Raw genomic sequence first — 18078 nt, 5'->3', positions numbered from 1 at the left:
CTCTTTAGTGCGGATTGAGTCTCCAAACCACAAAGGCAGGAAATATTAGTGATTGGAATGACACAGTAGGTCACTTAATGTCCCTTGTAACTGCCTTTTTTTAAATTTTATTTTTATTTTTTGGCCTGCCTCTGCATTTAACCTTCATATCACCAGGGCATTTTTCTACAAAATCAGATGGCCTTGCCAAGGATGTAAAAATACATAATTAATGCTTCTGGGGGAGGGTGCTGGCCTTTGGCATGATATGTCTACCATCACCAGTACTGTTCTGAAATGGAAGAAGCAGATGAGAAATTAGAAATATGAGCATGCATAGCATCCAACACCGACGCCGCACTTTTTCTTTACACTGGGCAAAAGTATAAAATGCATTCCTCTGAGTAATCTTTAATTCTGCTCAATTAAACCTATATGTATTGAAAATTATCTACCACGCAAAGGGCCCCAATCCAAGAGCTGAGAGGAAAATTCAAAAATCAGTGAGGCCCGGGTCCTGCCCTCATGGGGATTTCAATCCAGTAAGGGAATTACATAGAGCCCCGAGTACCTCTAATGAAGTTAGGCTGTGCTGAGAGTGTTAACATTGTTATAAATACTACAAGGAGAGAGGAGAAAGACACTCATTCCACTGGGAACATAAAAGAGAGGTGAATGGGCTGTCTTCAGGGCCACCTTCCTTATTCCACCAGCCAATCTGTATTCTTTTAAGAAAATCTGGTCTGCTGAGAATCTTATTGGAGTCAACTTCTTAGTTCTGAGAGTTAAGACTACTCACCTATCCAATTTCTAAGTGCTTGCTGGTCGTCATTGATAATGATCTGTTCCCAAGTATCTCAAATGAAAATGGAGAAGATAGCATAAAGATAGGTCAAAGAGTCTTTCAGCTTATTCTTTTATCTTTTTATCTACCTGTTTTCTTGACTTTATAAAGCTAAATTCTCCTAAGTGGACTCCCATTGGCAAGTAGAAAATAGCTACTGAATCTGTGACTTTTAACTACAGGTATTTCAATGTTAAGATTTTCTTTACAAAAAAAAGAGGAGGAAGAAAAAACATAGACAAAGGAGTAAGAGGAGGAGGAAGGGTCTGCCTAAAATTGAGTAGTCGTTTATCCTTCAGTATTTTGACTAATCAACTCAACCATTTTGACTTGTCTATTGAATAGTCACCTTATGGATTCCAGCTTCCGTGCCTACTGGTGAAGATTCATATGATTTGACGGGTAGCTGTACATACACATAGGGTTTTGAAAAAGCTGAAACCCTGAAGTCTGATAAATGTTTTATTTTTTAATCTAGACAAGCATTGGTTTATGAATTATCAAATCCTAGAGTATTAACCATTTCATTTTCAAATTGTTTGAGAATTCTACATAACATCCTTAAAGTAATCCAAGACACAAAAATCATCTTCAGCTTTGAAGCACCAATAAAAGACTTCCCCAGAGGAACGGCCAAAATGAGTGTTGTAGATGGAGAGGGATACCAACATCTCTGCCGTGGATAATAGTCCTCTACCACAACTGCACTACAGTCCAGATATCACTATACAAAGGCACGATTGAGGTCCAATTAGCCACCAACCTATTACACACGTTATTCATTATGACCAAATCTAGTGCATCAAAGAATACAGATGGCCTAGGGATTGGTCATAAGAAGAAGCAACCTGTGCTGGCTCCTTTTAAAGAGATTTAGGTGAATACTGCCACCTATTGATAGGTGAAATTTATGCTACAAATTCCTACTCTGACCTGATGTGCTAATGCTTATCAGAGCAGATCTCATTTCTCGGCCAAAGCATTTTATCAGCCCGAATTTCATAATTATGGACATGTTTTTGGTGAAAAATAATTATGTTACATTAATGTAAAGCAACTAATGAAATGTATTATATTTCTTATTATATTATTATACATATTATGTATTATTTCTTATTTCTTGGCAAAGGAATGAGGTGGAAATACCACAAACTTTGCAGAGACCTGGGTTTGAGTCTCAGCTCAGTCCCTAAATGCACATAAACAAGCTGATTAATCTCTCTAAACCTTAGTTTCCTCATCGATAAAAAGTGGATGATCCTACTTTGTAGGGTGTGAGAATTCAGTGATACCATTTGCATGGCACATAGAAGGTATTTAATAAATGGCAGCATTTATTATTATTTTTCCACTGAGCTATTAAAAGTAACTATTTTGATGCAGTGATTGGTAATATGACAAACCACATCATGTATCAGACTCCGGTGAACTCTTCCACATGGTTCAATTATCCTTTGGCAATGCTACTTGTCTAATATAGTATCTTTGACATCCAAAATTAAGACAGTGTGAACATAAATATTAGAACCTGAAGTGTGCCAATTGAGAAAATGAGGATAAATGGGCTTCATTACCAAATGTCTCCTGACTGCCCTAGAGGATATATGGGGCCGAGCAGATAAAGAATTATGATAAAATGTTGGAGCTACATATAAATGGGGCTTTGTGACCTGCTGGATAAGGTTGAGACTTAGAGCCAGACCCAGGAGGCTCACATTCCTTCCTCGGCATGGTGTGGGGGATCCTGGGCTCATACAGACAATAGGGGATTCATAACTTGAGAATTCTAATGATGACTGAAAGGAGGGTGGCAGCCAGGACAAGAAGGCTTTTCAGAAGCATGGACTCTGATTATCACGTCGGTGCTACAGCCCGGTGAGAGGCTGCTGAGAGGATGGATGAAGCCGTTCTTGGAAAGCTTTCAGTGAAGTGTTTGTAACCTCCTTTAAGAGAATCCCGTTTCTCATAAATGTGGCACTGGAAAATCCCACATGATTAGTTCAGATAAACACTCTGTCATCGGATTGCACTACCAGGAATATGGGCCATCTCTTTTTGAAGAGTCTTTTTGAATGCAATGTGTCTCGTCTCCAAGACTTAGAGAAAAATTCCGAAAGAGGCTTTCTCAGGATATTTTGGGACCGTTACTTTTAGTCTGAAAGGTCAATTGGTACTTAAAACAAAATAATCAAGAACTAGCATGCCCGTGAGCAGTCTGCATCTTTTCTTTAGAGGAAAAAAAAAAAAAGTCTGCTTTGGATTGAATAGCCAATGCACTCCCCCACCCCTTTTCTTTTTTCTTTGGGGATTAGAAATTGAGAGGGAGGAGGAGGAAGAGTTTCACATTCATTACTAACAACTTCACACATAGTAAGCATATTCAGATACACCCTGGGGTGTTAGTTTTCTTTTCCTATTTTTTTGTCTCCTTTTTAGCAGCTTTCGGTAAGTAGCACATTTTATTTTTTAAAAAAGAATTGGAGCCGTTATTGAGTAGCCGCGCCCTAAGGAAGGTCAAGAGATTAGGGAACGGAAGAAGGCTGGCCAGGCTCTTTGCTGACCACAGTAAGGGAAGCCACTTCTTATAATTTAATTTTGAGATACTGATGAAAAGGCACTCCCTAAGAAAAAAAAAAAATCTTCACTGAAAAAAAGGTGAAAAATTGTTAGAAAATAGCCATCAAAAAGTGATCAATTTAAATTTATGTCTAACAAACAAACCACATGGAACTAACCACAGGGCAGACATGCATTTGCAGCGATATATGGACATTCTCAAAATATGGTCAGGATTTTGCAGGGGAAAGTGGACATTACTGGCTTCTGATATTGGTGGGCTTTGGCCTAATTTTGTAAGTATTCTGAAATTCTAAACATCATATGTCACAAATCAGAGGAGAGTATACTAAAAGAAACCTTTGAATTTAACTGGTCCAACTCTCTCATTTCACAAGTGGGAATAATGAAGCCTAATGGTAAAAAGTAACTTGCCCAAGATCACACAGCTGGTGAAGGGCAGCTCAAGGACTCAAGTTCAAACTCCCCATTCCCAGACCCAGGTTCTTTCCAATGAGCTAAACAACTGCAGTGGGAAGCCGCAAACTCACATTTAATGGAAACCCTGTACCCATGCCCCCTGGAAATGGCCCTGAATGTTGCTAGAGGCAGCTCATCTGTCACAGCCTGGACTGAAGTCTTTACCTGGTACTAAATGGGTTCTTCAAAGCATTCTATGAATGTCTAGGCACATTGACATGACTCCAAGGACTCAGCTTCTGTTCTTTTCTCTGTCTTAGAAAAAAAGAGCACAGACCATAACCTGCATGCCATAATCATCTCCAGGTGTATATACTAGAATAAATTAATGTCATCATCATCCGCCATCATGTAGGCTAAAACTTTAAGTCACCTTCAACTTGTCTCTCTCTCTCGTCCTCCCCGTCCTCCACCTAATCTATTGACAATCCTGTAAGTTCTATCTCCAAAGATAGGACTTTCATCTCCTAATTTACATCTTCACGGATCTTCATATCATTAGTGTCTTCCTGCTTCTGGGTTCTCACCGCTATCCACGATGGCCAGGCCAGGTGGATCCTAATCAACTGTTCCGGCATTCTCCTGCTCAGATCACTGTCACCTATGGCATAACGTCCACACTCTTTAACATGGCGTTCAAGCTCTCCCCAGTTTAGCTCCTGCTTACTTTTTGAGACAAATTCTATCAGCTCTTCCCTACATTATTCACTCCAGACCACTGGACTACTTGTCATTCCCTAAGAGCCCTGGAACTCTATGCATTGACACTATGCCTTGACTCCAAACCTGTTTCTTCTTTTCAACCTGTAGAGAGATCTTCATTCCTCTAGTTCCAGTTCAAATGCCACCTTCTCGGTAAATCTTTTCTATGCATTACAGAAAGAAGTAATAATTCTATGTTCCCTTAACACATTGCTCATACTTTTTTATGGCACTTACTTAATTCTGCCTTGTATTGTAATCGGTTGCATATCTCTTGCTAAATATATCTCTTTTATCTTTGAAAAGATGCCCTGTTCATCTTTGAATGGGAGCCATGCACCCTCCCAACCACATTGCTTCATTTAATACACTGCATATAATACATGATTTTCTTTCTTAACTTTTACTGAGCACTTACTAGGGCAGGAGGTGTAGTGGCTGAAGGAGAAAGATGCAAAATAAAACACAATCCCTGCCTTTAAAGGAGCCTTTAATTGAATCAGTGAGACACATTCGCAAATACCCTAAGCAAGTTAAATAACTGTGGGGGTGGAATTGGGTGGAGGGGAAGTTCTGAGTGTGGAACAAACATTCTCAGTGTTCCAAATGAGAACATTGGTATTATGACATGGAGGGTGGAGTCATGGGGGAGGAGTAGAAGGAAAGAAAGGGCAAAGCTGCCTTTAGATCCCATCTCTTGCTGTAGTCATTATTAGAGTCTTCTCTAGGTCTGGCTAATCTCACTTATACTTCCCTCAGAACCAGAGAAATCTTCCTAAAACAAGACTCTGATCATTTAACTCCCTGTTCAAGTGTTTGATGTTCAATGAATCAAGCATCAGATAATTGCAGGCTTATGTTAAGAGTTACAGAGTACCAGTTTGCAGAGATGAGACGAAGTCCAGGAAACAGCCAGAGAACAAAAAGGAAGAACATCCTGTAAAAGTGCTAGAAAATGGGAGACAAAGTAAGAGTGTGATCAATGTGGGCTGAGATTAATCCAGAAGGATTAATTGGAGGAGGCAAGCCTTCTGTGGATGGTCACTTGGCAAGAAAGATTAGACATACCAAGGGAACTTTAAGATTCCTTTCAATTCTGAGACCCCATTTCCCATTATTCCTTGAGGTGATTTATGTGTTCATTCAATAAATACATGCTAAGCACTTCAACAAAACATCAAATATTTATTGAATGCCTTCTATGTGCCACGAACTCTGCTAAACCCTGGACATACAGCAGAGAATAAGAGACTTTGCACTTAAACTCTGACAATATAATGGGGATGACTGATGCTAAACAATGAATGCAATAAAATATAATGGATATAATGATGGCAGAGTATAAGGTGTCATGCTTTCAGACCACAGAACAGGGATCCTAACAGCCTAGGGGCTAGAAAAATATCTCTGAGAGTTGATGTGTAAGCCAAGATTCCAAGGCTGTACAGGAGTTAGCCAGACATAAGGAACTGAGCATCCAGGCAGAAGAACACCCATCATATTTGATAATCTGGTATTCAGAAAGAATATAGCATGTCCAAGGAACTAAGAGATATTCAAAAAAGCTACAGCATGGAATGCAAATAGAAAGGTGGTAAGAAATTAGGATAGAGAGACAAGAAGAGCCAGAATATGGGAAATTTTTCTAGGGTATGTCGAGGAGTTTATACTTCATCAATAGGCTCTAAGTAACGTTAAAGTATGTAGCACAATGAATCTAACCTACTAAATACTTATTGTCTACTGAAGAGTAGATTAATGAATAGATGGATGAATTAATGAATTTCCTTTGCAATAAACATGAGCTTTTTGACTCAACTTGAGTATTTGCTCTAGAAAGTGTTGCTACTATTATCAGAGGCACTGTCCTCTTAGGTCTGTATGGCACGTGTAACTCATGACCCCTGTGAGGCAACCCCCTAACCTTAGTAGAGTTACTCAGTCACCTAGCTTACCACAGCAGATGTAATTCAAGTAAATCTGCATTAAAGCCAAAATGTTTCTCGATGAAAGGGTAGAGTTTTACCTGGCAATCATTTTGGCCTAGGCTGTGCAAGAGAAGCCAGACTCTTTCTTAATCCTTGATGAAAAACATAGCCCTCTAAGCCTCAAGGGCATGAATATTACTAAATTAGATTATTCATAGCAATGCTTCCATGGACAAATAAATCCAAGGATAGAAAGTGATAGTAAATGTTCAAAAAAGATATTTTGCCTTTTTAATAAGAAAAGAAAAAGTAAGACAATTGTTAAAAGCCAAACCAAGCTCTTCCTTTGGCCACCCAGGTTTTATGAGTCACTGAGCCCTGCCTCAGATCGGAGCTGCAGAACAGCCACCTGTTGGGGGCGAGCGAGCTATGGGGGGAGATAATGTCTTTAGAAAGGGGGAGAGTTTGGGGAATACAAGATGTCATTTCCAGGATTCTAAGCAACTACCAGGCCAAAGATTAACTCTCCACCCTCTTGTTTATGATCAAGAGACTTTCTCCTGATTTGCTACATTCTCATTCAAAATTTGAGAGTTTATTTGGCTCCAGGTATAGATAACAGACTAGTCAGTGCCTAGCAGAAGAGTCCAAAATTACTCCTGAAGTCATCACAGCAGCTAAACATTCATTTGGTAGAGAAAGAATCAGAACAGAGCTTTAGAAAGATTCTTAATGCTGTTGCTAGGGCCATGTGTTGCTGTGTGTGTGTGTGTGTGTGCACGCGCACGTGTGCAGTATTCATATGTGCCATCAATCGGCAAGTCCCACCCCCCAACATAACAAGCAGCCTGTGAAGGTCATTTGCCATTTTATTTCAGTGAGAACCATTAAAAATGCCTACATATGCAGCTTTCTAGGAAATCTATTTGCGTCTTTCCTTAGTCATGTAAAGCACAATGCTGTGAAAGGAGCCGGGTATACCCATATGTGGCTGGCATAGAAGCAGCACTGGAATCGTCTTCCTGAGACTGAGCCTCTTGCTGCCCTAAGTCCCACGTCTGCTGACTGCTTTCTCTGAACCTGCTCAGACAAAAACCCAAGCACAGCTTCAGCAGCCCTGACTGGATTTAGAGCTTTCTTAAGATGCCCCCTAGCTCCTGCTAGGGGCTTGTAAGGAATTGCGCAGGTGCCCTGTGGTAGAGGGATGTGACGGCCACCTATGTGCTTCTGGTCCCAGACGGCTGTGGAAACAAGGGGGTGTCTGGCCCCAGAAGGGCTGTAGATCATTTGCACTCACAGATTGCTGGATGAGCTCTTGGATGCCAGACAATATTTCTTTCCCTGCCGTTGATGTAGTGACCGACTGCCCCTCTGCTCACCCCTGAGTGACAGTCAGTTCGGATTCAGTCTTGTTTGCCATGAAGCTAGATGTCTCTGTAAGCCATTTCAAATGATCCTCACAGATATGATAGGCTAAACACACACTGAAGTCATGGTATCCTTTTACTACATGCACACAAGCTACAGGAATCAAGCCTTCCCCAGGCTGCAGTCTAGAGAATACACCTAGCCTCTGAGCCAAGCTATTTACATCTCCCTTTCTCTCCCTATGCATCATTTGCTCTTTTATTTTGCATTAAGAGTAGCTTGGTGATCATGGACTTCGGCTCTCGCCTGTAGTGATCCTGTTCGCATTTCATTCTTTACGCAGAATAGGAAGGAAGTTCGCTTGCTTTGCACAGAGGCTGAGCCACAGGAGAAAGCAAAGCCAATGTGATTTATTGAATGAAAGCACTGGACAATTACCAACAACTTGTTCCTCTGCTGCCTCGAACAGCATAAACTGGTAAGTCAAATTTATTGTTGTTTTTCTTCATGCGAATATGGAGCTTTCTTAGTCACTGATTATTTTTATTGTGTGTATATGTTGCTGTGGCTTAAATAACACTTAAAAATCTGTATCTTCCAAAATTAGCTGCAGGTGGTCCATGAAGAATACACACAAGCACACACACACACAGTGGTCTGCAATTGTACATACACGTCCCTGTGGAGAGACAGGACGGGGGTAGGGAAGCCCCATTTCTGATAATTGGGCATTTTGTTTGCAGTAAGCTTAATCACATTAAGTGCTTGCATAACTGATTAGCATTAGCTGTGAAAAATAAATTGCTGTTTTGTTGTGTAAAATCATTTTCCAGTCAGGTTCCTGAGTCCCTAACAAAACACCTGTTGGGTCAGGTAAAGATGAGTTCCATCGTGCTGATAATCCTGAATGCAAACCCAGATATATTACTGTCTTTAATCCAGTTTTCAGACTGGGCAAGCAGAGTGGAATGCTGGCACTCTGTTCATCCTGGGTGAGCATGCCCATAAATAACATTATGACTGTGATACTGAGGATATCTGTCAAGGGAATCAATGGATGTATGTTTAAACCCTTGCTTGATCCACCACTACTTTTGCATCTATGTTATTTAAGTCTTTTCTTTATTTCATAAAAGATATATGGTTGATGAGGTGCACTGGGTTCAAAGTGGGATGTTCTAAGTATCCAGTTACCCGTGCTGATCACTGGCCTGGTCAGAGTCATCAGGAACTCCACTGATAATCAAGGCTGAGTTTGCTTCTGTACTGGGCTCCAAAAATCCCCATACTCACTTGGTTTCTTCATTTTCTAAATAAGATATAGGCCAACCTCAGCAGAGAGAGAAAGTGACTGTAGAAAGATATTGCTTTCCTTACCACCATCCCCGCCCCCACCAGTCTCCTTAGTCTTTTGTTTGTCTGGCTACCCCAAGGCTTTATGGCAGCATCAATCCATCTCTGGTGAACTCAGAGTCCATATAAGTGTCATATAGAGTTTAATGTCTTTGGTGTACTCTATCTGCAGTATATCACTGGCTGTTCAGACAAAGTTGTGGCCTTGGATGCTGACAAAGATGAATGATGTTAGAACAGTGAGCAGCATGTTTCTCTAAATAAAAACCAAAGTTAGGAAACTGGAGAGATGGGTGAAGTTTTGCCTGGTGGAAAGGATCTCCAAGCCACTCAATCACAAGAGCCAAGGTCATTCTCCCAGGTGATTTGGCCATTTCATAAATGATGGCATTCTAATAGCAAGGAGACCGAATTGCCTACTGGTTACAGGACTGGTGAGATGTCAGGATAGTCGCGTATTTGTGCTGGTTCCCAGATTAAAGATGTGTCTTTTGGAAATTTCCTTAGCCTCTGTGGATCTCTGTTCTGCCATTCCTTCTATTCTTAATTGTTTCAAAGAAGACATGCTAAGCTCAATTAATGTATTCATGAGATACTACTTTAGATTCTTTTGTTAAATGATGCATTAGGTATTCAAGATCATTGTTCATGTACTTTAATCCAGGGGTCATTCATCAGAAATACACAGATGAGAGTTTATGTGAGGATGAGGGGAATCCATGTCCCTTCCCTCATCTAAGAGATCCAGAACACTCTGAAGGAAGCATGATCACACTCAGGGAATTAGAAGAGGAGAAAGGAGCTGAGAAGTGGTGTTAAAAAAATTCAAGTTCAAATAAATAGGTCATGTAAATAAATAGGATTTTTTAAAATATTGATTAGTGATAACTGACTTGCTATACTTATGACCCCAAGATCCTAAAGATCATCAATGTTTTGAAACAAACATGGAAGTATTTTTTTCAGAGGGTAGTTCAGGTATGGGTATAATCCATGTATAGAACTATGGCAGGCAACTTTCAGCTGCTCAAATTGCTCCTGTACCCATGCGTATGGAATTAGCAGCTGCAAATGTACTATGATTTGAGAAGCTCTAGAAGGCTGATTTCCACCCCCCAAAATTTGTCCCATCTCTTTGTATTAGGGTACCTGAAATTCTTTCATCAGAGATTCAGTTAAGTATTGATGTCTTTTTCATAAAATTCAAACATTTCTAAGAGGAAATAGTAAAGTAAGCCACTGATACTTTATGATAAATGAGTGTATTAATTTTTTTCTACTTCAAAGGTAACCCAAAGGATGTGGAATTAGTATTCTATTAATTATTCTGCTTTGTATTTGCTTCATACCTGTCTCTAAGAACTTCACTTATAATTATTATTTCACTCTTCATCAGAAAAATAAGTACCCTTCGGGCAAGTTATTCCCTTCTTTTATGGAATATCTGGATTAGACAATACCATCTAGATTTCCTATAGGCTTTTGAGAGTCACACTGTGGAAAACCAGACTCACTATCTTTTCCCTTTCTAAACTCACTTCTCTATGTTCCTTTAAAAAAAAAAAACAAAAAACAAAAACAAACAAAAAAAAAACCGTGTGTGTGTGTGAGGGGGGTGACCTATCATTCACCCAGTCAGCTAATAAGGCTCACAGAATTTATCACTGGGTTTCCTGATCTCTCTAGCCCCTTCATCCGATCACTAACAAAATTTAGTCCATTTTATTTCCTTCATCTTTTGAATCCGTCCAGCCCACTCCATCCCCACTGCCACAAGCTTTAGTTGAAGTCGCCAGCTCTCATGGGGTAATTTTTTAAGAGCTTCATACTTGGTTGTCCCCTGCCACTATTCCTACATCTCTCCCCTTTCCAGCAATCCTCTAGTTGCTACCACAGCAATTCTCTAAAAAAGCACATCTCAATTTTTACTTCAAAGTCTCCAGTGCTGCCCTGTTAGGTAAAGGTTAAAGTCTATGATTCTTATCGTGGCATAAGAGTCCTTTGGTGGTCTGGCCCTGCTACCTCTTTGGGCTTCTTTCCAAATGTCCTGGCATGGTTGATGAAATGTACCACCGTAAGTGTCAGAGCCCAGAAAAATTTCATGGGGACCCTCACTGGCACTGACTTACCAATGTCACCATGATGTTTCCCATCTCTATATCCTAACCTGAACTATTATTCCTAGAATGCCCCTTTTGCCCTTCTGCTAGTTAATTCCTCATTCATCATTCAAAATCCTTCTCAGGCATCTCCTTCTCTAACGCATTTTCTCACCACCTCTTATCCAATGACCACATCCTGTCACCCAGAAAGTTCATCACTCACCCCTCTGTGCTACTTCTATGTCTTAGGTTTTTTGAGAGAAGTGTTTAGAGGTTAAGATCTCAAATCTAGACTCATACTGCCTAGATTTGAATCCCAGATTTACTACCCTTTAGTAGTGCCTCAATTTCTAGCTGTGTAAAATGGAGATACTAATAGTCCTTCCTTCATATGGCTGTGATGGGATTCAATAAGTTAATACATGTAAAAACACTGCAACACACTGAATGCTTATGTTTTTCCCAAAGGCAAATGTTGAAATCTTAGCCCCCAAGGTGGTAGTATTAGGAACTGAGGCCTTCAGGAAGGTATTAGGTCATACCCCTCATCATTGAAGTTAGTGCGCATCCCCAGAGAGCTAACTAGTTCCTTCCACCATGTGAAGATACAGCAAGAGAGTTCTGTCTTTTGAACCAGAAAGTCAGCCCTCACCAGACACCAAATCTTCTGGATGCCTTGGTCTTGGACTTTCCAGTCTCCAGAACTGTGAGAAATAAATGTATATTGTTTATAAGCCACACAGTTTGTGGTATTTGGTTATAGCAGCCTGAAGGGACTAAGACATACATTATTCTAAATAGCACTTGGCTCATAGAAAGTGTTATAGAAGTGTATTAGTCTGTTTTCACATTGCTATTAAGGAAATTTATAAAGGTAAGATTGGGTAATATATGAAGTAAAGAGGTTTAGTGGAATTACAGTTCCACATGGCTGTGGAGGGCTCACAATCATAGCAGAAGGCAAAGGAGAAGCAAAGACACATCTTACATGGCGACAGGCAAAAGCACTTGTGCAGGGGAACTACCATTTAAAAAACCATCAAATCTCATGAGATTTATTCACTACCATGAGAACGGCATGGGGGAAACCGCCCCCATGATTCAATTATCTCCACCTAGTCCTGCCCTTGACATGTGGGGATTATTACAATTCAGGGTGAAATTTGGCTGGAGACACAGTCAAGCCATATCAAGAAATATAAGCTAGTATTATTTACATACCACACTATTTCATAGCTATGCATTTGCATAACTGACTACCTTTCTAGCCTATGAGCTCCTTGGGAACAGGTAGGGTAACCAGCTCATTTCAATTTCCCTAGGACTGTCCCAGTTTTAGCTCTGAAAGTACTGCATCCTGGAAACCCTCTCTCAGTCCTGAACAAACTAAAACAGTTGGTTACCCTATGTGGGATACTGTCTTACTTACTTTCAATCCCTTGGATCTATCACAGGATACAGGTTACAAAGTAGATCATCCATAAGTACTTGATGAACTATAGAATCAATACTAATCATCTTTCTATCCTCTTCTTCATAAACAAATGCTTTCGTACATCAAAATTAGTGTTCCTCTTGCCATGGAGTGACAGCTGACTCTTCAAAACTTGTCACTTAATATATATACATTAAAGGGCACAGGAACTAGAAAGGTGGCTTCCATTCTGTGTCATCATTGTAATAGAATTGGCCGCCCTTTCACACTAAAAGACATACCTGTTATGTTAACAGCAGGTGGGGAATGGAAAGAGTTTAACTTCCTTTTCTGCCTAGTGACAGGCAGGTTGAAGCCTTAAGGTCCCCTAGTTCACATCACAGCTAGAAGAGCAATCTTTTCCCAGTCAGAAATGTCCCTCTCACTGACTATATCTGTCTACTCAGCTGTCAAACATGGTTAGAACTCCTATTTGAATATGCTGTGTCTTACGACTGCTTCTCATCCAGACTGGCTCAGATCTTTTGTCACAGTACAAATATGCTAAGAAAGTCCCACAACCAAGCTCCAGTGAAACATGAACTCTGGAGGTGTCAGGACACACAACATGGCAAGAAGTCTTGACTTCAGAATCAAGATCTAGGAAGATGAAGCTGACAGGCAGCCAGATCAAGGTCCCTTAGAAATAATAATAGCAGAGTTGTTATAAGTGTGGACTTTGGAGCCAGAGTTCAAATCCTGCTGCTCCATTTACTGGCTGTAACATCTTGGACAGGTTAGCTAACCTCTCTGGGCCTCAGTAAAATGAGAATATAGTTAAAAGTAGCTATTTCCTCAGAGAATTATTGTTATATCTTGTTTTAGCATGTACAAACAAAACTTAAGGTAAAGCCAATTGCAAATGATACATTGGATATTGAGATACAACCTCAGGGCATCAGGAGTGAAGAAAAAAGGGAAGTGAGTCAAGGAAGAAAGGAAAACAAGGTGGCTGTAACTGAAATAGCAATTGCTTCACAAGAAGACACATCTTGTTGTTCTTTTGTATGTATTGGCTTCCAGGTAGCCCTCAGAACAATCTACAACAAGGAATAGAGAGGAAATTATCTACTGGCTACTGAAAGTCTCCTGTGTCTCACCGGTCCAATTTTCTCCATTTTAGTGGTGTTACTCAGTCTCTTAGGGTAGCCACAAGCAAAGCTAAGGCCTCTGTGGGTCTTGATGGGTCAGGGCTGCTGCAGCTACTGTCACAACCAGCATGATGGGGGTCATGTCAAAACACGCCCCCTACCTGAGACAGCTGGTAGTGTTAGGAGACAGGATGATGGTGGCAATCGAGGCTCTCTGTTTATGTAAGCTGCAAAGCCCAGGGAACAGGTGGTTGTGAAGCCAATGTGAGGAGGCTCCACTCTGCACAGGCTACTCCTCATTTTGTATCTGCATTCTCCAGGCTACTGTATGATTTTTTTCCTATGTTTTCTTCTAAACATTTTATAGTTTTAGCTTTTACATTTAGGTTTAGGATCATCTATTTTAGGCTGATTTTTGTATATGATGTGAAATAGGGATTGAGGGTTTTTAAATTGTTCTGTATGGATATATCATTGTTTCAGTACAATTTGTTGAAAAGATTATCATTTTTCCTATTGAATTACCTTGACACCTTTTTCAGAAATGAATTGATCATATATGTACAGGTTGTTTCCAGGCTCTCTATTCTGTTTCATTTATGTATATTTCTATCTTTATGATATTATCTTTATCTATATGGCTATCCTTAATCCAATCCTATATGTCTTAATTACTGTAGCTTCATAGGAAGTTTTGAAATCACAACTTCCAACTTTGTTCTTTTTCAAAATCATTTTGGCTATTTTAGATCCTTTCCATTTCTATAAAAATTTTAGAATCTGCTTGTCAATTTCTACTAAAATAAAAAGCCTGCTAGGATTTCGATTGAGATTGCATGGAATGTATAGGTCAGTTTGGAAGAACTGACACTTTAACAATACCCATTCTTCCAATCCATGAACAAGGGGTGTGTGTGTGTGTGTGTGTGTATGCACACATACACATTGTGTATATACATATATAGCTCTTCTTTAATTTAATTATTTAATATCATGTCATGTTCAGCATCCAGGCTTTTCATGAGTAGATTTTTATAGATTTAGTAGATTATTCTATGTAAACTTTCATGTCATCTGCAAATGAAGACTATCTCACTTCTTTCTTTCCAATATATAGGTCTTTGACTTATTTTTCTTGCCCTACTTCACTGGCTAGGATGCCCAATACAGTAGAAAAAGTAGGAGTGGACATTTTTGCCTTGTTTCTGATCTTAGATAGAAGAGCTTAATGTTTACTCAATAAGTATGATATTGGCTATAGGTTTTAAAAGATTATCTTACTCAGGTTGAAGAAGTCCCCTTACATTCCTGTAAAATTTTTTTACCATGAATAAATGTAGATCATTAAACCCAAATGCTTTTTGTGAATCTATAGAGATGATCATATGATTTTTCCTCCTTATCCTCTCGTTTAATGTATTAAATTACGTTGACATTAACGGGTAGATAAATGTTATACTAACCTTGCCTTCTTGGAATGAACCCTGGCTAGTCATGATGCTTTATCCTTTTTATAATATACATTGCTGGATTTAATTTGCTAACATTTTGTTGAAATTTTTTGCCTCCATGTTCATGACAGACATTGGTCCATACCTTTGTTTTCATGTCTTGCCTTTTTCCTGGTTTTAGTATCAGGGTGGAACTAGCCTTGAAAATGAAGCCAAATTTTTGGAAGAGTTGTGTGTCGAATTGGTATCATTCCTTAAAAGTTTGGTAGGCTGTAACATTTAACATGGCATTTATTAAAGATTTTAGGATACATTATTAGCATGCAGAAAAAGAAAATGTAAAACTAGAAATTAACGTTCCCATAAAAGGTAGTCTCCTAGCTAATATCTCCTAAAGCCTTGTCCTATAGCCAAGTTGTAGAGAACAGCCCACCTTTGACCAATCAGGAGAGTGGGGAAAAGATTACAAAAAGACACAAAGAAACTTTTGAGAATAATGTATATGTTCTTTATCTTGATTGTGACAATGGTTTCATGAGTGAACACTTATGTCAAAGCTAATCAAATTGTACTTTTTAAAACATGCAGTTTATTTTATGTTAATTATAACTCAAAAGACCTGTTAAAAGATAATAACTAATATTTATTGAACACCTATTTTTTCCAGCATGCTACTAAACAATGTATATGTATTTGCTCATTTAAAATTCTGATATCCCTTTTTGGACAATACATGACTATTACTATTAACGTGAGGAATAATATTAATTATGAGGAAATTGAGGTTCAGGAAAGCTAAGTAAGTTGCTCAAGGTCATATAGTTAATAAGTTAAAAAGCTGAAACAAAGTTCAATCAACCTCTTATCAGAGTCATACTTTTAATACTGTGCTTAAGACCACCATAAAGAATAGAATAAAATGTCCTTAATGGGATTGCCTAGGTTTTCTTCTAGGATTTTTATGGTTTTAGGTCTAACATTTAAGTCTTTAATCCATCTTGAATTAATGTTTGTGTACGGTGTAAGGAATGGATCCAGTTTCAGCTTTCTACATATGGCTAGCCAGCTTTTACAACATCATTTATTACGTAGGGAATTCTTTCCACATTGCTTGTTTTTGTCAGGTTTGTCAAAGATCAGATGGTTGTAGATGTGTGGTGTTATTTCTGAGGCCTCTGTTCTGTTCCATTGGTCTATATCTCTGTTTTGATACCAGTACCATGCTGTTTTGGTCACTGTAGCCTTGTAGTATAGTTTGAAGTCAGGTAGTATGATGCCTGCAGCTTTGTTCTTTCTGCTTAGAATTGTCTTGGTAAGGCAGGCTCTTTTTGGTTCCATATGAACTTTAAAGCAGTTTTTTCCAATTCTGGGAAGAAAGTTATTGGTAGCTTGATGGGGATGGCATTGAATCTATAAATTACCTTGGACAGTATGGCCATTTTCACGATATTGATTCTTCCTAACCATGAGCATGAAATGTTCTTCCATTTGTTTGTGTCCTCCTTTATTTCATTGAGCAGAGATTTGTAGTTCTCCTTGAAGAGGTCCTTCACTTCCCTTGTAAGTTGGATTCCTAGGTATTTGATTCTCTTTGTAGCAATTGAGAATAGGAGTTCACTCATGATTTGGCTCTCTGTTTGTCCATTATTTGTGTATAGGAATGCTTGTGATTTTTGCACATCGATTTTGTATCCTGAGACTTTGCTGAAGTTTCTTATCAGCTTAAGGAGGTTTTGGGCTGAGATGATGGGGTTTTCTTTTTTTTTTTTTTTTTTTTTTTTTTTGAGACGGAGTCTCGCTCTGTTTCCCAGGCTGGAGTGCAGTGGCGCGATCTCGGCTCACTGCAAGCTCCGCCTCCCGGGTTCACGCGATTCTCCTGCCTCAGCCTCCCCAGTAGCTGGGACTACAGGCGCCGCTACCGCACCCGGCTAATTTTTTGTATTTTTAGTAGAGACAGGGTTTCACCGTGGTCTCAATCTCCTGACCTTGTGATCCGCCCACCTCGGCCTCCCAAAGTGCTGGGATTACAGGCGTGAGCCACCACGCCCGGCCATGATGGGGTTTTCTAAATATACAATCATGTCATCTGCAAACGGACAATTTAACTTTCTCTTTTCCTAATTGAATACGCTTTATTTCTTTCTCGTGCCAGATTGCCCTGGCCAGAACTTCCAACAATATGTTGAGTAGGAGTGGTAAGAGAGGGCATCCCTGTCTTGTGCCAGTTTTCAAAGGGAATGCTTCCAGTTTTTGCCTATTCAGTATGATATTGACTGTGGGTTTGTCATAAATAGCTCTTATTATTTTGAGATATGTTCCATCAATACCTAGTTTATTGAGAGTTTTTAGCATGAAGGGCTGTTGAATTTTGTCAAAGGCCTTTTCTGCATCTATTGCTATAATCATGTGGTTTTTGTCATTGGTTTTGTTTATGTGATGGATTACATTTATTGATTTGTGTATGTTGAACCAGGCTTGCATCCCAGGGATGAAGCCAGCTTGATCGCGGTGGATAAGCTTTTTGATGTGCTGCTGGATTCGGTTTGCCAGTATTATATTGAGGATTTTTGCATCGATGTTCATCAGGTATATTGGTCTAAAATTCTCTTTTTTTGTTGTGTCTCTGCCAGGTGTTGGTATCAGGATGATGCTGGCTTCATCATAAAATGAGTTAGGGAGGATTCCCTCTTTTTCTATTGATTGGAATTGTTTCAGAAGGAATGGTACCAGCTCCTCTTTGTACCTCTGGT

General features: G+C 39.5%; 1 protein-coding gene across 2 annotated transcripts in view; it reads left to right on the top strand.

The window, feature by feature from the left end:
• The window catches only part of ANKFN1 (ankyrin repeat and fibronectin type III domain containing 1), a 390308-nt gene that overhangs the window by 205642 nt on the left and 166588 nt on the right, over positions 1 to 18078 (top strand). For both annotated transcript variants that reach the window (XM_028836325.2, XM_077971016.1), the window contains one exon: positions 8201 to 8335. The gene's annotated coding sequence lies outside the window, so the exon portion shown is untranslated. The remainder of the gene's footprint in view (positions 1 to 8200; positions 8336 to 18078) is intronic.

Source organism: Macaca mulatta, chromosome 16 (genome assembly GCF_049350105.2).
Source record: "Macaca mulatta isolate MMU2019108-1 chromosome 16, T2T-MMU8v2.0, whole genome shotgun sequence".
Lineage (NCBI taxonomy): Eukaryota > Metazoa > Chordata > Mammalia > Primates > Cercopithecidae > Macaca > Macaca mulatta.
The sequence above is the reverse complement of the archived record's forward strand: the minus strand, read 5'-3'. Positions and strand labels throughout refer to the sequence as shown.